This window comes from Mustela erminea, chromosome 4 (genome assembly GCF_009829155.1).
Source record: "Mustela erminea isolate mMusErm1 chromosome 4, mMusErm1.Pri, whole genome shotgun sequence".
In the NCBI taxonomy this organism is placed as follows: Eukaryota; Metazoa; Chordata; class Mammalia; order Carnivora; family Mustelidae; genus Mustela; species Mustela erminea.
In genome coordinates, this window is record NC_045617.1 from 58,826,256 (window position 1) to 58,847,430 (window position 21,175).

The 21,175-nt window shown below is 39.8% G+C and overlaps 1 protein-coding gene across 6 annotated transcripts in view; it reads right to left on the reverse strand.

The window, feature by feature from the left end:
• Window positions 1–21,175, reverse strand: part of PHACTR2 (phosphatase and actin regulator 2) — a 259,175-nt gene that overhangs the window by 67,801 nt on the left and 170,199 nt on the right. The window lies entirely within an intron of this gene.

The following is a 21,175-nucleotide window of genomic DNA, read 5'->3' on the forward strand; positions in this document are numbered from 1 at the left end:
TTTATTTATTTGAGAGAGAGATAATGAGCAAGGGGAGGGACAGAGGAAGAGGAAGAGAGAGAATCCTACGCTGACCTTGTGCTGAGTCAAAGTGCGGAGCCCAACTCAGGGTTCGATCTCACAACCCAAGATTGTGACCTGAGACAACATCAAAAGTAAGATGCTCAACCAACTGTGCCACCCAGGGACCCCCAAAGATTAGCTTTCTTCTTCTTTTTCTTCTTCTTTTTTTTTTTTTAAGATTTTATTTATTTGATAGAGATCACAAGTAGGCAGAGAGGCAGGCAGAGAGAGAGAGAAAGGAAGAAGCAGACTCCCTGCTGAGCAGAGAGCCTTATGTGGGGCTCGATCCCAGGACCCTGAGATCATGACCCAAGCTGAAGGCAGAGGCTTTAACCCACTGAGCCACCAAGGCACCCAGATTAGTTTTCTTAAACAAAGTATGTGTCCACTGATAGACGAATAGATGAATGTGGTGTATGTATAGGCACATACACACAAATGGAATATTACCCAGCCATAAAAAAGGATTCAATCTCGCCATTTATAACAACATGGACAGACCTGGGGGGTATGATGCTAAGTGAAATAAGTCAGGCAGAGAAAAACAAATACCATATGATTGCACTTACGTGCAGAATCTAAAAAACAAAACAAACAAAAGAACAAACAAACAAAGCAGAAACAGACCCATAAACACAGAGAACAAATTGGTGGTTACCAGACAGATAAGGGTAGGAGGATGGGCTACGTGGTGAAAGGAAGTGGAAGATACAGCGTCCAGTTATGGAATGAATAAGTCACCATTCATGGTATTGTAACAGCACTGTACCATGACAGACAGTAGCTGTGGTGTGCACAGTATAACATAGAGATTTGTCAAATCACTATGTTGTACACCTGCAACTAATGTAATACTGCATGGCAATTATACTTCAATTATAAAAAAAACACAAGAAGAAAAAATATTCTTGGAAAGCTGGTATTAACTTTCTTGGATTAATTTTTTAAAAAGTTTTAATATGCATTTTAAACATTCTTCCTCCTCTACCTACCATCTTGCCTATCTAATAGAATGTATGGTATTTGTAAAGAACAGTATTCTTTGGCAAAACTGGTCCAGACCCAGACTAAATCAGGAGGTATAAATGATACCTGGTTACTGTTTGACCCTGCAGTGAGAGAACCAAGGGTGATTTTACTAATGTTTTCATTTTCTAACACAAAACACCGAAAAATAACAAGGGCTTAGCAAAATGTACCTTTTTATTGTAATTAAAAGTAGAACACTTAAAATTTCACAGCAATGTTAAGTTTCCACTGGGACATAATGCTACCTTTCAGGAGTCTCCCTATCTACTCTCTGTTTCCAAATTTCTGATTATTAAGGTGGAAAGAGGGTCTCATCATTCTTGAAAAAGCTAGAAAACAGAAAATGGATCAGGATGTATATATTCTGCCCTTTTAAAAATACATCTTGAGCTCAAATCCAGACATTGCAATTTATTTATTTTTTAAGTTTTCTAAAAAGATTTTATTTATTTGGCAGAGAATGAAAGAGAGAGAGCCGGAGAACACAAGTGGGGAAACGGCAGAGGGAGTAGGAGAAGCAGGCAGGGAGCCCGAGGTGGGGCTCGATCCCGGGACCCTGGGATCATGACCTGAGCCCAAGGCAGAAGCTTAACTGGCTGAGCCACCCAGGCGCCCCTCCACCACAATTTTTAAAATAAATTAAATTGTAAGACATGTTTAGACTACATTAATGCTAAGAGCCATTTATTGAAGATAAAAAATAGATGAGAAGGTATTTTCAAAGAACTTTAACCACAGCGATGTTTACTGTTCACTAAGTCTGCTCCAGGACCTCATCTTCTCTCCAGCCATGCTTTTTATTCTCTTGTATTCCTCCCATAGTCTCTCCTGCCTGCCTTTTAATAGGTACTAAGTAAACACTTAGACTTTGGACTAAAGAAAACCTCAAGAGCATCTGTTTCAAAACCTGGAGAGTCTGGGTTTGGAAAAGTAGGTGAAGAAAACTTGGCACAAAAATGTTATAAGCCTCGGGGGCGCCTGGGTGGCTCAGAGGGTTAAGCCGCTGCCTTCGGCTCAGGTCATGATCTCAGGGTCCTGGGATTGAGTCCCATGTCGGGCTCTCTGCTCAGCAGGGAGCCTGCTTCCCTTCCTCTCTCTCTGCCTGCCTCTCCGTCTACTTGTGATTTCTGTCAAGTAAATAAATAAAATCTAAAAAAAAAAAAAATGTTATAAGCCTCAATGAGCAAACTCTTTTCACTTGACATACAGAAGTAAGAATTAAGACTGCAATTTAGAGCCCAAGTGGGAAACAAATCAGGGAAATACAGAAGCCAAAAAAAAAGTCACTTTCCAGGGCTTAGCCCTTAGTGATAAAGACCGGATTCGTATCACAGGATGAAAAAAATCAAAACAAAACCACAAAGGGAAATAATATGCAAAGGAAATAAAATAATGGACTTTCCTGACTCGGTTTTCTGACCCAGGCCAGAAAGAGTTCTGTAGCACCTTTAAAAAGTATTTCACAAGTGGCACTACTCCAGAGGAAAATGAAATTGGGAAATTAGCCACCCAAATAAAGTTTATAAACAATCAGATCATCTCTTAAAGCAATACAAGCGATGTCCCTTGGCAGCGTAAGACTTTTTTATCAAGAGGTCAGTGGGAACATCATTCTCTCCTCCACATCTTCCCCAGGAATTAAATGTAGCAAAGAGAAAAAAAAATAGAAATGCAAGCTAACAATTCTCTATTCCATTCTAGTGGGTGTGATTCCTTAAAATAATGTTATTTACAATCAGAAACCAGTAATGCCCATGGCTCACTTGAGAAGGTTTGCACAGAATGCTCAGTGAAAATGCCTTGCTTATCTGAGCTCACTTGCCCCAGCAAAGCCTACCTCCCCCTGGGAGAGGCTGCAAGCCTGAGATCTTAGTCTGCTTTATGGCTCAACAAATTTGATCCCAAAGCTCAGCTTGGATTAAACAAACAATATCGCATTTTCTAGAATGGACAGGAGGCAAGGGAATACCCTCTATTCCATTTAGAAATAAGATTTTTCTAGTTTTTATGTATCTAAAGAAGGTGGGTCCTAATGGTTTGCCCATTCACTGTGCAGCTGGCTAATTTAAACCCATGAGGGAAGGTTTTCCTATTTATGAAACCACTAATTTCTATTATGAAAAATATACAAAAAGTTAGCACTTGCATTACTCTTTCCCATAAGTGGGTGTGATCCCTAGAATAGATCTAAAATGAATAATAAATGCTCCATAAATAAAAAGATGGGGCCTTAATGATTCTTTCTCTCTATATGTGGGAAGAGCGAAACAAAAAAATTCATTCTACTGGGAGAAAAAGAAGAGGAATATTTAGTCTCCTTCATTTTTTATGCATAGAGAGGAAATTTGTTTTAATGCCATTACATGTGTTTAGGAAAACAGAATACAAGAATTTCAGAGAAAGTATGTATGATAAAATTACTGTATGTTCTCTCATCCACAGAATTTTTAGCACTTATTTGGTCTAATTAGGTTCACTTATAAAACATGGGTACAAAAACAACTGAACTAAAACACAACCCACTCTCCTTTTCATGCCAATGATGCCCTCCCATCGACCTTTTAAAGGCTATTGCCATACAGAACAGACAGTAACAGTTACTTAAGTTCATTATCCATTCATGAGGGAATGGGTCCCCAGCTTGTCCATTAAATTTGGTAAAATATTAATTTTGTCTATTTTGGCTTCTCAATTCTTTTAAGATTTTATTTATTTATTTGAGAGAGAGAGAGAGAAAATGAGAGAGACAGAGCATGAGAAGGGGGAGGGTTAGTGGGAGAAGCAAACCCCCTGCCGAGCAGGGAGCCCAACGTGGGACTTGATTCCAGGACTGCCTTGGTTGAGCCGAGGCAGTCGCTCAACCAACTGAGTCACTCAGGTGCCCATTGGCTTCTTAATTCTTTAAGGCCCTTAAGTAGCTCTCAATGATATGAACACGAAGAAAGAATTGAAAACTGGTATAATTGCCCCCCCCCCTGCAAATTCTGGCACTTTCCAGATCACATTCACTTGCAAACACCATGTATATGGACTAGAGTAAGGCATATCAAGAACCCCTCATTAATTAATTCATTCAATAAACATTTACTAAATGCTTTAGCACAAGCCAGACACTATTCTGGTTGCTCTTGGATTTTATCTAAAAAGAAAACAGAAATCTCAATGTTCATGGAATTTATAATCTAGTGGGAAGCGGGACCAGCTAATAAACAACACAAATAACTTATAAATGTTATAAGATATGACGTGGGAGTGCCTGGGTGGCACAGTCAGTTAAGCATCCAACTCTTGGTTTTAGCTCCACTCGTGATCTCAGGGTCTTGAGACGGAGCCCTGCCTCAGGCTCTACGCTGAGCTCAGAGTTTGCCTCTCTCTCCCTCTGCTCCTCCCCACCACTCTCTCTCAAATAAATAAATAAATCTTAAAAAAAAAAAAAAAGAAGAAAGAAAAAGAAAAAGAAAAAAGAAGGAAAGATGTGCTGTTGAAAGAACAAGGCAGGGCAGAAAAAGAGAACCAAGAGCGCCAGGGGACCCACTTTACTACACCCACTAGGAAGGCAACAATAAAACAGACAGATAATAACAAATACTGTCCAGCCTGTGGAGAAATCAGAACCCTTGTACACTGCTGATGGGAATGTAAAATGGTGCAGCTGCTTTGGAATACAGTCTTGGCAGTTCCTCAAAGTGTTAAACACTGAATTACCATATGACTCAGTAATTCCATTTCTAGATGTATAACCAAGAGAAATTAAAATATGTCTGCACAAAGACTCGTACACAAATGTTCATAGCAGCATTATTCACAATAGCCAAACCAGAACCAACCCAAATACATGTCCATCAACGGATGAGGGATGGATAAATAAAATGCGATATATTCATAAACTGGAACATTATGTGACCATGAAAAGAAATTAAATATTGATGCATGTTACAATATGGATGAACCTTAAAAACATCACGCTAAGTGAAAGAGGCCAGTCAAAATGCAAATGGCCACACGTTTCCTGTATGACTCCATTTACGGGAAACATGAAGAACAGGCCCACCTATCAAGACAGAAAACAGAGGTCAGGGGAAGGGAGTACTGACAGTCTGAGGGGGTTTCTTTTTAGGGTGATGAAAATGTTTAAAATTAATTATGGTGCTAGTGGCATAGTTTGTAAATACTACTAAAAACCACCGAACTGCACATGTAAAATGGGTGAATTGTATGGCATATGAATTATATCTCCAAAAAAGCTGTTAAAGAATGAATTCTGGGGGAAAGGAGAGCTTCAGCATAGAGAGAGAAGGCAGACCTGATTGAGAAGCTAGCTTTTAAACACGGACTTCCTTGAAGGAGATGAAGTTGCTGGTTAACCATAAAGAAACCTGGAGGAAGAGCCCTCTTTCAAAGCACTGGAGGTCCTAACAAAACTCATCCAAGATAGGAGACAGCCTTGATGATGATCCTGTACCTCTTAAACTGAATTTGCTGTTTAAGATCGTTTTTAAAAAAATTCTTTAGACTCAGATTGTTTCAGTGGCAAATTCTATCAAACATCTAAAAGAAATAACACCAATTCTACACAATCTTTCCAAAAATAGAATGAACTCAGTTTATGTGGTCAGCACAACATCCTGACATCAAAAACCAAAAATAGTATAAGAAAAGTAAACTACAGACGAATATCACAAATCCTCCACAAAATATTATCAAGTAAAATCCAGCAACATAGGAAAGAATAATATACCACAACTCAACGATATTTACCCCAGGGATGCAAAACTGATTCAATATTCAAAAATCTATCAGTGTAATCTATCATATTAAGTGGTCGCAGAGAAGAAAGACCATATGGTCATATCAACTGATGCAGAAAGAGCATCTGAGATTTTCAATATTTGTTCATAATAAATACTCCCAGAGAATCAGGAATAAAAGGGAACCTGCTCAACTTGATAAAGTACATCTGCAAAAAAACCTTCAGCTGGGGCGCCTGGGTGGCTCAGTGGGTTAAAGCCTCTGCCTTCGGCTCAGGTCATGATCCCAAGGTCCTGGGATCGAGCCCCGCGTCCTGGGATTGAGCCCCGCGTCGGGCTCTCTGCTCCGCAGGGAGCCTGCTTCCTCTTCTCTCTCTCTCTGCCTGCCTCTCTGCCTACTTGTGATCTCTCTCTCTCTGTCAAATAAATAAAAATCTTAAAAAAAAAAAAAAAACCTTCAGCTAACACCATACTTGATGAAAGCTTCCCCCTAAGAATGGGAAAAAGACAAGGATGTCCCATTCACCACCCCTACTTATTATTATACTGGAAGTCCTAGCTAGGCAAGAAAAGATACAGTAGACATACATATTGAAAGGCAGAAATGAAACCATGCCTAATCACAGATGATAGAATCATCTACACAGAAAATCCTAAGGAATCTTCACTAGAGCTAATAAGTAGGTTTAGCAAGGTATTGTACTTCTGTAAACCAGTACTGAATAATTGGAAATGGAATTTTTAAAAATATATATATTTGTAATAATTTTTAAAAACACAGAAAAGGAAAGAAATACTTAGGTATAAACCTAATACTGTTTTCCAAACACTTCAAAATGCTAATGCAAGAAATTAAAGAGCTAATTAAATAGAGAGATATACCAGTTCACATACTGGGAAAGTGAACATAGTGAAGTTATCAATTCTACACAAATTGAATATAGATTTAATGTCATTCCAATGAAAATCCCAGCAGGAAATTTTTGAGAATATAGGCAATATGATGCCAAAATTTGTGTGACAAGACAAAGAAACTAGTTAAAATAATTTTTAAAAGGAAGAATTAAGTTGGAAATATTACAGTATCTAATTTTCAGACTTATAATAATAATCAAGACAGAATGATATTGGTGAAGGAATAGACACACAGATTAGGAGAACAGAATAGTGAGTCCAGAAATAAACCTACACAAATGTGAGTCTTAATTTTTGACAAAGACCATGTGGCCAATTAACTTTTGGCAAAGACACAAAGGCAATTTAATGGAGAAAGGCTAGTCTTTTCAACAAATGCTCTTGAAAATTCTTGCAAATGATATAAAAAACATGATCCTGAAAGAAAGAAGCAATAAACTGTATTTCATCAAAATTAAGACTTTGCTCTGTAACAGACACTGTTAAAGAATAAAAAAACAAGCTACAGTGTGGTAGAAAATATCTTTAGTAACATATCTGATGTCTCAAAACTCAACATTAAGAAGATAAAATTGGCCAGAAGACTTGAACAAATATTTATCAAAGAGAAGTATATGGAAGAAAAATATGGTTATTCATTTTCAAAATGATACAAAGATGATTAAATGAAGAAAGGACAGTCTTTGCAACAAATGATGTTAAAATAACTGGGCATTTATATGTAAGAACAAACCTGGACCTAAACCTTACACCTTACATAAAAATTAACCCATAAATGATTATAGATCTAAAGGTAAAATATAAAACTATAAAACTTTTAGCAGAAAACACAGAAGAAATTCTTTATGATCTGAAGTTAGATAACAGACACAACACAAAAAATATGACCTACAAAGAATAACTGATAAACTGACCTTTATCAAATTATGAATTTTTGTTTTACAAAAGAGATTAAGACAATAAAAAAACAAACTACAGATGGCGAGAAAATATTTGCAATCATATATCCAACAAAGAACTTACATCCAGAATATATAAAGAACCCTCAAAATTTAATAGTAAGAAAACAAATAACTCAATTACCAAACAGGCAAAAGACCTGAACAGGACATTCACCAAAGAGGATAGACAGATGGCAGAAACGTACATGAAAAATAGCTGAACATCATGAGCCATTAGGGAAATGCAGTTAAAACTCGGATAAAATACTACTACATACCTACTAGAATGGCTAAAATAATAAAGATAGCACAACTGTGCTCACGGCAGCATTATTCACAACAACCAAGAGGTGGAAGGAACTCAAATGTCCACTGACAGATGAATGGGTAAACAAAATGTGGCATATACATACAATAAAATACTGTACAATCATAAAAAGAAAGGAAATGCTGACACATGCTTCAACATGAATGAAGCTTGAGGATATTTTATGCTGAGTGAAATAAACCAGTCCTAATAGGATAACTACTGTATGATCCCGTTTATGTGACACATACTAAAGCAGTCACCTTCATACACATAGGAAGTAGAATGGTGATTACCAGGAGGTGGGGAGCGGGTAGTGGGGATTGTTCGATAGGTACAGAGTCTCGGTCTATAAGATGAAAAAGTTCTGGAGATCTGTTCTATTACACTGTAAATAAACTTTACATCTCTGAACTTGACATTTAAAAATGGTTTAGACAGTACACTGTATAACAGGTTTTTTGAGCACAATAAAAAAATAATAATGACAATACCAAGTGCTGGCAAGGATATGGACCAACTGGAACCTTACATTGCTGGTAAGGAATACGAAACTCTGGAAAATAGTCTGTGACAGTTATTTATAAAGTTAAACATGCATTTAGTGTATGACTCAAAAATCTCACTCCTACATATTTTCCCTAGAGAAATGAAAACTTTTGTTCACACAAAGGCCTTTATGTGAATATTTATAGCAGCTCTATTCATAATCACCCCAAACCGGAAACAATCTACATCCTTCAACAGGTGAATGGATAAATGAACAGGTTACATGCACAGCACGGAATACTACCCAACAACAGAAACAAGACACTCGTACATGCAATATCCCAGATGACTCTCAAAGGTGAAATGGCAAGTGAAGAAAGCCAGTCTCAAAACATTTTATACTTAGTGATTTTCATTTCTATGATGTCCTTGAAACAACAAAATGATAGTGAAGAACAGAGCAGTGGTTGCCAGAAGTTAGGAGCTGGGGGAGGTGTTGGAGGGGAGGGAGGGTATGACTGGAAAAGGATGGGGCGGGAGGAACTGGGCAAGGATGGATCTGGGACGTATCCTGATAATGGTGGTAGTTACATAAAACATACATATATTAAAATTCACAGAACTACACACACACAGACACACACACACACTCTCTCTCTTTCTCTCTCCTCAAAGTAAAAAATACCAAGGTGGTGAATGACCAAAAAATGACCTCTCTGGGGACAGTCACGTTCACAAAGGTAGTAATAGTGAACCAGTTAGTAGTTCCTTTGTATATCTGCCTCCAACCTTAGCCAAACACAATTCCTACTTCTAAGAAAATCTCAGGCGTCCAGCATCAGGGTTGTCAGGAAAGGCAGCTGTATTTTTCCATGGACTATATAGGCTCATTGACCCATGGTCAAAAAGAGAGGGAAGGCAGAGAAAAGTTTTGGAAAAATCAAAAACCTATTTGTGTTTTCTGAAAGGGCTAAGGTTTGATACAGCAAGCACAGACCAGTGTTCACTGAAATGCCTCATTTGTAGGTCCCCACTTTGCTAGGGGACATTTACAGGAAATGTTTCCAAGGGGCTACCAAAAACAGTCACAGGTAATCTGGAGGCTATGAGGTCTGGACCATGCAAAAACCATTCCAGTAATCTCTCAGGGGTGACCTTTGCTTTTCTTCGTCAGAGAGGAGCCACCAATAGGGGAGCTATAAACAGAAACCAGCTTTCCCCCTCAACATGAAGGTAAAAGGAGTCAGGGAACATCTCTCTTTGCTCTGATCTGGAAAAGGTACTAGATAACTAGATGGAATGGAAAAAATGGTAGTTAAGGAAGGCACAAAGAGAAATGTTTTGGAGAAAGAAAAGAGGAATCAAAACTGTAGTTAAGAAGTTGACAGGAGAAAAATGGGGAACCCAGAGATGGAAAGGCTGATGTGCGGTATGGATCCGGAGCTGGGTAGCAGGAAAGAGACAGCTGAGAAGAATGGTACACCAGAGACACTGACGGTTCACAAGCCTCGAAACTTCCCTCTTTGTTAACTACTGTATCCTCGGAGCACAGGAGAGTGTGTAGGCTCACGGGAGGAGGCCAGTGACTATGTGCTGTGTGAATGAATGAACAAGGAAGGCTCAGCAGAGCCCATAGGAAGAGTCACACGGTGGTCACCCAGGAGCTTTGACTGATGTGCGAGCTCAAGATGACGCCTTACGCAGACCAGGGTGACTCCTCAGAAGGAACGCTCTCCTCTCGTAGTGTGTTTCTCAGGATGTGAAGGAGGCCATGCCTAGACTCCTCAAACCCCTACTCTACTGACTTAACAACAGGAATAATTGTCTTCCCCAGAAACAATCGGACATAGCCCATCCAGTCAGAAGTTCTAAGGAGGAAACAGAAAGGTGTGGATGGCCAGGGGTTGTTTTTTAATCTGGCTGAAATCATGACATACAAAGACTGGACAACCCAAGTGAGTAGCTGTTGGAACTGATGGTGTCAAATCAAGGTCTGGTTTCCTAGACCAGAACTTCTGTACAGTAATACCCATTCCATGGAAAAAGGAGTGAAATGCCAGGTGGAGACTGGATTGGCCTAGTGAAGAGAACCTTAAAGCTGAATTAGAGAGGGAAGAAAACACTCAGATAATGATCTAAAATCAGGTCCCATGGAAGACAGTCTCTGGGACAGAAGACAGAGCAGCAGAGATTTCTGGTGCTTTTTTTTTTTTTTTTTTAAGATTTTATTTATTTACTTGACAGAGAGAGGCACAGCAAGCGAGGAAACACAGTAGAGGAATGGGAGAGGGAGAAGCAGGCTTCCCACTGAGCAGGGATCCTGATGCGGGGCTCGATCCCAGGACCGCAGGATCACGACCTGAGCTGAAGACAAGATGCTTAATGACTGAGCCACCCAAGCACCCCACTGGTGCTTTAAGAGAAAACAGAATCCCAGAAATGTGGGCACAATATGAAGGGGTGCAGAGGCCAGTCTCCTCCACAAAGGAGATCTGAGGTCTAAACCAAGAAAATAACTCTTTGAGATATGTTGGGACAGGATTCCTGATAATCTGAAAGAGACAGATCTGGTCCAAGGGGGAGGTCTAATGTCAGAAGGGAGCTCATCCAGTTGGACCCTGTCAGGGAAACACACACGACTGAGGATGACATATGTTGGAGAATATGTAGAAGTGGGTATACAGAAAGGCCATACAGCACATTGTTAGAAGGGGTAAAATGGATCACCCAGCTTGGAGGATTCGGCTGGGTGATATATTATTCCTACTGACAAATTCTTATCATTTTAATAACAAGATATAGTCCTATTGAGGATGCAATTCTAAATATAAAATATATATATTTATATATACATATAAATATTTTAAAAAGTGTAATCATAAGAATTTGGGGGGAAGTCACAGTGTTACCTTGGTATTAAAATGGCCAAGAAAGGGAACACAGAGCCTGTGGGCTCTGTGAAAGCAGGGGCCTCATCAGACTTGTTCATTGCTGTGTCCTCAGAACATAGCGCATTGGGCCTGGTATTCAACAAAAATGTACTGAATAATCTAGACAATTTAATATGGCCCCATGGTGAGAAACTCCAAACTTAAAACACATCAAGGGGATGAAAGAACTTTATGAGAAGATGGAAGGACCATCACATAACACTGTGATTTGGAGATATGTATAAATATAAATATATATTATATATATGTATTAGTGCCAGGGGATAGCTAGAAAAATTGGAGAGAGTTTGTTCTGGGTCAGTGTAAGAGAAAACTTCCCCAATAATTAAAGTGAGAAAGCAGGAGCTTGGAAGTTAAATGATTACATGTTATCAGGTTTGGGGGAGAGAGAGGACATTGTGCCTTGGGGACAGACCCAGATGAAAGGTAAGGTCGTCTACAGTCTTCAAATTCTCAATTTTAATAGAAAATTCAGAAGATATTTTCCTAGAGTTTTAGTAAGTAGTGTTCAGCTGTATGTGAACACGTTTTAATAGTGCCCAGCTTCAGGTGTATTGTGGACCAAACTGAATTTTTTTAAATTAATCTGGGAACATACTTGTCATTCCAAGTAATCTAACAAATCAGTACAGTCGACACCACTAGCATGTGAGTTAGGGACTGTTTACCCACAGAGGCGATCATACATTACTGTTTCAGCATTCTCTGCAGGACTGATACTAAGATCTACCCAAAAAACACTGACATATGAGGGATTCTAAACTCAGACTCCATGAAGCTGGATTTCTGACGCCCTGTCAAAATCTGGCTCCTAAATTCTAACTTAAGAAAGGAAGCCATAACAAAACATTTCTTTTTTTTTTTTTTTAAAGATTTTATTTATTTATTTGACAGACAGAGATCACAAGTAGGCAGAGAGGCAGGCAGAGAGAGAGAGGAGGAAGCAGGCTCCCCACGGAGCAGAGAGCCCGATGTGGGGCTCAATCCCAGGACCCTGGGATCATGACCCGAGCCGAAGGCAGAGGCTTTAACCCACTTAGCCACCCAGGTGCCCCATAACAAAACATTTCTATTACAGAGTTAAATTCCTTTCTTGGATTCCTGCTTCTCTCCTACAACTGTAGAGTGAAATGACATGATCTGTTAGGATCCATGTGCCAGCAACAGATATCAAGGTTAACAACCAGGAGGTTCATGAATGGGAGATATTTTAATCATTAAAAGATTGGATACAAGTTAATAATGAACTGCATTCAGTATATTGACACCATTGTTAGATGGAAGGAAATCCATGCTCTAACACATATGATTACCTAAAGGGATTTCCCTGAGTGCTTTTCTTTCCCTCCCACCTGTCTTTGTTCAAATGCTGCTTTTCTAGTAAAATTTCTCTGACCACTGCATCTTAAACTGTAACTTACCCACATTCCCTAGTCCTTGCTTTATGTTTTTCTTCCCATTTTCTAACTCTGGGGATTGACTTTCTGCCTCCTATCCCTATAAGAATATAAGCCCCATAGGGGAAGGCAGTATTGTCTCTTTTGTTCCCTGCTGTATCATTAGAGTCTGTAACAGTGCCTGACACACAGTAGATGTGTCTGCTCACTAAACATCTGTTGAGAAGACAAATGCGTGTTGTCCAATGTATAAGCAAGGAGCCCTATGTGGATCTGGTTGTGCTACGTGGTCTTTGGCTGATGATGTAACTTCCTTCTGCTACAGTGAATTGGGAAAGGGAGAGATTCTCTTTCCTTCCTCCAAGACGGTACTAGGGTGAATGATACACGAAAGTACTTCCATTTTCTTAGTGGAACAAGATAGACGAAATCAAAATGCTATTGTTTATTATGCCATCAGACCAGTCCTTAACAAATATCCCCCTATGCAAATCTTCTAACTTTGCCCTACTTTCTAGATATAGAAAATAATCCCAAGCAGTAACATTAGGCCTTTATGGTTACAGAGAAGACAATCTTTAATAGGACCAAAACATAAGGGTTTAATAGGACCAAACAAGGGTTGACCCTTGTCAACCATTTTTCTATGCACATCCTGCTGAAATTAGGCAAGTAAGTAGAACCAAAATTATTCTTCAGACCAAATCCTTCTCACAATAAAAACTCTAGTATATGAAGCAAACCCACACAGTAGAATCACCTTACACTGATCAATCCTTACTGATCCGGGTATGGATTTATCTTCTAGAGATACAACATAGTGTAATGGTCAAAAGTAGTGGCTTGGCACCACATTGCTTGGGTTCGGATACCATCTTTGCCTCCTACCAGGTATGCCTCCTCCAGCAAGTCATTTGAATTTTCCGACCTTAGTGTCCTCGTCAGCAAAACTGGGATAACAATAGCACTGAAACTTCATAAACTTTGATGATTAAATGAGGTAATGTGAATCAAGTTCTTGGAGTAGAACTTGGCATATGATAGCATTCAATAAAAATTAGACATTATGAAGAGTAGGGAATGCAGAGTACTAGTAAGTTAAAAGTTTTTACCAGAGGACTCTCTACAGATCACTCTGATTCTCAGAATGCTGATAACTTGCAACAATGTTATCTAAAAATCTAGGCAGGCATTCCTTCTGCATTACTAACAACACAAATAAAAAAGTCACTATTATAATGAAGATAAATGTCTTTATTTAGGAGTGTAACTTACTTTTAAAATAAGGGCAAAAGATAGGAAAGAGAAATTTTCCCTAATTATTTATTGGCTTCTTGATAGTTGTACATGGTTGCAACTGTGAGCACATATTTTTGATTAGTATTTTAATTTACTATCTCTCTCCTTCCCATTATGAATTTTCAATCTTTAATTTCTTTTACAAAGTCCTAAAGCGCCTAGTGATGTATATTTAGTTATAGTGGATATTCAATAAATAAGCAATTCAAGGCACATTTAAGAGTACATATCTGGGGTGGAGGGTGCCTGGGTGGCTCAGTCAGTTAAAGGTCCATCTCTTGATTTTAGCTCAGGTCATGATCTCAGCTTTCTGATATCGAGCCCATCTTCAGAGTCTGTGCTGGGCGTGGAGCCTGCTTAAAGATTCTCACTCTCTCCCTCTGCCTCTCCACCCCCTCCCCTAAGCCCATGCTTGGGCACAGTGCTCTCTCTCTCTCTCTGTCTCTTAAAAAAGAAGTATATACCAGGTATAAATTATTATATAAAGCACCTAAAGTTGGGCAAAAGTGAATGAGATAGTCTCTGACCTTCAATATTTTACACAGCAAACTGTAAGCAGACACATAAATAAAAAAGTCAAAGCATACATATCTTAAGAGAATTAAAGCAAAGGAGGAGAAGTTCCTACTCAGTTGATACAGAACCAAGGGTAAGACTATCTCAGGAAGGGCTCGGTCAGTCAAGCATTTGCTTTTGCCTCAGGTCATGATCTCAGGGTCCTGAGATTGAGCCTGCGTTCCATGCCCTGCTCGGCGGAGAGTCTGCTTCTCCCTCTTACTCTGCCTCCTCACACCCCAGCTCGTGCTCTCTCTCTCTTTCAAATAAATAAATAAAATCTCCAAGAAAAAAAAAAAAAAGTATGAAAGGGGTGTTTGTGGCTCAGTCAGTTGGGCATCCAATTCTTGACCTCAGCTCAAGTGTTGATCTCCAGGTCATGAGTTCAAGACCCATGTTGGGCTCCACACTGGGCATGGAGCCTACTTTTATAAAAAGAGTATCTTTGGGAAAGAAGAGATATGTCATGATCCTTTCACGGTCATGTCATACACTGGGTATCTCCCCAGGTGTAGCTGTGAGAAGGTACTCAGAGCAAGAATAAAGAAGAAAGGCTTGGGGATAAGCAGGCTTAGGGGCACACTCAGTAAGTACTGACCCTGTGTGACTAAAATCCAATATAAGTGACTGAAAAAAATGAAAAGAAAGGTAAGTTTGGGTTACACTGAGGAGAGCTTAAAAGAGTCTGCAATTCACTAAGGAAACAATGTGGGGTCAGCCACACTTTAAGCAAGAACCGACAGGACCAAAGTTCCACTTAAGAGATTCCCTCATGGTGGTATCCAAGACATGCTAGAGAAGAGAGGGCATGCTAGAGAAGAAGGGTAGTTTGCCTACCTACTTCTCCAAATCCACAGCAGTTCTTTTTCTTTCTGGTCACCCAGCTCTTGAGCTGTGCCACTCTAGCAAGAGGAGCTCCAGCACTTGAGGTTTGGAGTCTGAGGAGACCACTCCCTCAAAACCATCCCTGTGTTCCACTTTATACAGCAAGTTTCTGTCCCGAATCCTTTGGAAACTTCCTGTCCTAGTTACCAGCTCTATTCCCTGGTTCCATTTAAGAAAAAAAAAAAAGTATGGGGGCTCTGTTTGAGTCTTTCTGATTCCTACACCAGGCACCATCTTCCCATGAGTACTACCACCTAAGTAATTTAGAACACCCTGGCTCCTAAAGGCCTATCTGGATTTCCCACTCTCACTTACTTGGATGCTCTCCTATCCTAACCTATGGGGTAGAACACAGGCCATTCTCATGTGAAATACCCATTGTTCTACCTGTCTGGCCTGAGACTTAGAAAGTTGTCATCTTAGTTACTATGGGGTTCCTGGAGGCCTCTGGCATCCTCAACCTTCGCTGTCAGCCTTACCAGCTAGTTTAGGTTCCCCTGTGGGCAGATTTACTGCCAGAACCTCACCTCTCTCCACCTTCTCCAGTGTTCTATAGCCTTCTATAGCTGGTACGGCTCATACCTAAACATAACCAAGAGGCTACCTGCAATAATAGACTGGTAAGGACCAGATAATAGGGACTGAGAGGAAAGGCTAATGTTGGAAGCCCTGCACCAGGAGAAAACACATGAAAGGTTTTAGTAACTAATGGGATACAGAAGATGGTAAGAGGTAAGGAAGAGTCAAAGAACTCCATGGTTCGAAGTCTAGATGCCAAAGAAAGCCATGTCTACAACAGCATGGGTACCTGGGATTGGAAAGGGATCTGTTTTGCTTTCTAAAGGATTTTGTACATAGCATTTTCCACTCCCCCTTCCCTCACTCTGTGCTCATGTCATCACATCTGCCTCTCTAGAACGAAAGCTCCAAGAGTGCAGGAACCTTGCTCACTCCCTCCCTCCAGAATATCAGACTCCAGAACAACGCTTTCAGGAAAACTTATATTCACTTATGAAAGTCTCTCATTCCATTTTCTATTGAGTTCAGAATTGAAAAAATGGAAAAACAGAAACTGGAAAAAACTAATATGAATGGAGTGCTGTAGTCTGTTACTGATTCATGACATATATTTGGGTATATAGTAATCTCAATGAGTTATTTGCTTCTATAGGGGAAGAAACGAGGTTCGAAATTCCCAGCTATTGATTGGTCCTATTTCTTTGTAAAAATACAAGTGAATCATGTAACAACAGAACAAGAGCTTCTAAATCAATGGTTTTCAGTGCAGATATAGATAGACCTTAGGAATGGATTTTTCTTTTTTAAAGATTTTATTTATTTATTTGAGAGAGAGAGCATAAGCGAGGAGAAGGTCAGAGAGAGAAGTAGACTCCCCGTGGAGCTGGGAGCCTGATGCGGGACTTGATCCCGGGACTCCAGGATCATGACCTGAGACGAAGGCAGTCATCCAACCAACTGAGCCACCCAGGCGTCTCTAGGAATGGATTTTTGAGTTAACATGCACTCCTTGAGTTAACATTGCTACCCATCAATGCTCTGCTGGATGGGTCTAGGTCTTAGGTGGAGACTTGGCCTGAGAAATGTGGGTACTAAGAAGAGATGGGTGATGAGGAAGAGCACAGTCAAAGAAAGGGAAGGGCTAAGACACACAGCAAACTCCCTCGAAGGTTTAGGGAAGAGGAGAAGGGGGCGAGAGGAAGCAAAAAGCAGAAAGAAAAGTTAAAGACAACCAAGATAATGACATCTTTTAAAGATTTATTTATTTCTTTATTTGACAGAGAGATAGAGAGCACAAGTAGGCAGAGTGGCAGGCAAGGGAGAGGCAGAAGCAGGCTCTCTGCTGAGCAGGGAGCCCGATGTGGAACTCAATCCCAGGACCCTGGGATCATGACCTGAGCCAAAGGCAGCCACTTAACTGACTGAGCCACGCAGGCGCCCCGATAATGACATCTTTTTTCAATCACGGAAAGACAAACCAGTGATGGCAAATGCTGCAGAGGTTGGGATGGGTGAAAATGAGAGAGTGACACTGAATTTCCTGATTGGGAGGCTTGGAGTGTCATCAGTGGAGTGTTGCACACAGGTGCAGGTGGCAGAGGGAAGGGAATGACCATGGGAAGAGGATGTGGACAAAGTGACACAGGCTGGATTTTCAAGACATTTGGTCTTGACAGCAACAGACTCTGCAGAAGTTGAAAGAACCACTGTGTTCAGACAGGGGATTTGACTGTATTCTTAGCTTTGGGGAGACAGAAGCAAATTTAAAGATCCAGAGGGAGGAACTTCAGCCACAACACACACAGCACCCCTCCCCACAAAAAAAGAAAGAAAAAAAGATAGGAGGAATAATTATGTAGGAAAAGAAGTGTAAATGACATTTTGAGTTCTAAATGCGCAGAACGGATGTAACTGAGAGTAAAGATGGGACCAGAGAAGGGCCCTCTGGCTCAGGAGATAAAGAGTTAAGAAAAGATGCCCTGGGGGAAAGTAAATGGGAAGAAGACTGCTCTCCCGCCCTAGAACCCAACGCCTGTAGACCAGCCTGCACAGAGTTGAAGAGACAGGCAACTTTTTGCTTTAAAACAAGGCCAGAGAAACTGAAGTTGGGGCCTAGGCCCTGTCTCTCTTACAGGACAAGATGGACTTCCAAATATAGTTGGCTCAAGGACAGGACACTTCTCTCTCTCTCATTCTCTCTCTCTCTCTTTTTTTTCTTTAAGATTTTTATCTTTAAGTAACCTCTACACCAAATGTAGAGCTCGAATTCATACCCAGAGATCAAGAGTCATGTGCTCCACTGACCATGACCCTTCTAAACTGCCTCCGTCATGGGAAACATATGACTACAATGGCATCAATCAATCAGGGCTGCATCCTCTCTGTTACCAATCAAAAGAAAAAAAATTTCCTCAACAGAAACCCAGACTAGGAAAAGCAGTATTAATCACTATGTGGCGGAATGCAGGAAGATTCATAGCCATGTGGCTACAACACCAGGAATTTAGGAGAAGGAAAAACAAGATGGACTTGCCTTGGAAGAAATGCACCTTCTTTCAGATCTCAACACACCGTGGGACGTGCCTAAGGTGGACTTTATAGTGTGCCAGACAGCACATGACCTTGGTCATATCCAAACAACCAGAGTTCGCTGTTTGAGGCAATTTATTAAAGAACACTTTTCTTGGGGCACCTGGGTGGCTCAGTGGGTTAAGCCTCTGCCTTCAGCTTAGGTCATGATCCCAGGGTCCTGGGATCGAGCTCCACATCAGGCTCTCTGCTTAGTGGGAAGCCTGCTTCCCCCTGTCTCTCGGCCTGCCTCTCTGCCTACTTGTGATCTCTGTCTGTCAAATAAATAAATAAAATCTTTAAAAAAAAAAAAAAGAAAAAAGAACACCTTTCTCTTGGTTATTTCCAAATGCATCAGTTTTGCTCTAGACATGACAGCTTTCCTCAATGTAAAGAAAATATTTGTTACACGCTTTGTGCCTCCCTTTATTTCAGGCTTCACTGATACACTTCACTGATACACTTCATTAAGAAATTTAAGTCTTAAAATAAGCATATACATAAAGTAACAACAAAATATTTTATAATGGGACACTTGGTAACATCTTATGAAATTCAAGTACAACATTAATATCGGTTCAGAAAGAAATGACACAAATGCAGCAGATAAATTCACAAAGAATTGTTAACGTGTCTACTTGGCTTGTCTTTATTCTGTGATGTCATAATTTGGATGCAAAGAAAAGAGACATCTAATAACTTTTCAGGTTATTAATGTAGTTTGGTAGTCTTTAGGAACTAGGGCTACAGAACCCACAAATAACTCTTTGGAGCCAAGCTTATATAAACTCCTGTGTGACTCTGAAAAGAAAACAGAATAGAAAGATGGCTAGGCTTTCCTCAACAAATAAGGGCTAACATAAAATAACACTTAAGGCTGTTTAAAATGACTTTTCTAAAATATTCAGGGTTACAGCCTCCCTATTGTCAAAATAATTTTAAAAAGATGACAAGGAAAAGTGAAGGAGAATTTCCTTGTGGTTATCTTTTCTTCATTGGGGAGAGAGAAGTTAGCATCCAAGATTCAAGTAAAGGGCAACTAAACAAAAGAGGAGACTTCCATCCTCCCTTCTCAGTATCTTCTTATTGGCACTGTCTGGAGCCCGACTCCCATCCTGGGTAGCCATGGTAACCCAAAGGGCCAGATTCTCTCAAAACTTAGGGAAATGTGAGAGGAGGACACTAAGAAGACCAGTCGTGGCTCCATTCACAACTGAAGAACATGGGAGCACAAGATGTCCAGCCAGGGATTAGGAGTCAAGGGCTGACAACAGAATCTGGAAATGAAAGCACCTTAGAATAACCTCATTCGACTCTTGATCTGACTTGCTTAAGGTCACGGGGTACCTCGATGGCAAAGCCACTACCAGAACCCAGATGTCCTTACTCACTCAGCACAGCACTCTGTCTACTTGCCATTGCCTTCTAATCCAAGAAACCAATTAGAAACTATAGAAAATGGGATAACTGATCTATTTTTATGTCCCCCTAAGCCAGGCCTCTTTTATTTTCCCTATCTTTTATTACAGAAATTTTCCAATACGTCCACACAGAGAGGAGAGAACAATAACCCCCCGGTACCCATGACCAAGCTTAAGCAATCACCAACTTGTGGCCAATCTTCTTTCATCTATATTCACCCCACCTCCAGGATTTTGAAACAAATCCCAGATATGGTATCATTATTTCTTTATTAAATATTACATGCTCAAAGAAGTTATACAGCAGCAAATGCATCACAGGCAATTTCATTAGGAAGCTTTGGTGTCCCTCTTCCATACCTATGTGCTATTTGAGGTATTTTCTATTTTATTTCACAGCTCGAGAACTAAAGGCCAATTCCTATGTTAGCACAGACAAGTAAAATATGCTCTGTGACCCTCTACATACACCGACGATACTAACCTTGGTGCAATGAGGAATTCTGATAAGGCGATTGTATTAGACAATATAAGCATGGAGAATGTTGAGCCTATATCAAGAGATAAATGCTTTTCTACCTTAAAGGCAATACTTGTTTAACTTGGGCTTAGTTCTGGCCTGAGATAAAAAGCAAATTTCTTCCATGAGTCCACATGAAAGGTACGAAATAATGTAATTCTTAAAGCTTAACAAATCCACAAAATGATAAAAAAAAATTTCACACCAATAGTGTTCTGACTCCCTTAGGACAGAAACCATTTATTTGTCTTAAAGGTATGATGGAAATTTTAAATTTAACAATAAAATACAGAAACACTTTTCTTTCAAACAGCCATTTACATTTAATTTTCCCATAAAACAAACACATTAAAAAAAAGACATTCAAAAATTTTTCTTAAATTAACAAATAGGATTGTGTTACTGGAACTAAGTAGATAGATAATAGTGTGTGTGTGTGTGTGTGTGTGAACAGCTATTTTAGCTACAATGTTGACAAATAACATTTGCCCTTCTAATTTTCTATTACACCTTCTTTCACTTCCCCTCTCTCCATACTAGTTTTCTGTATGAAGTATATATTTAAAAA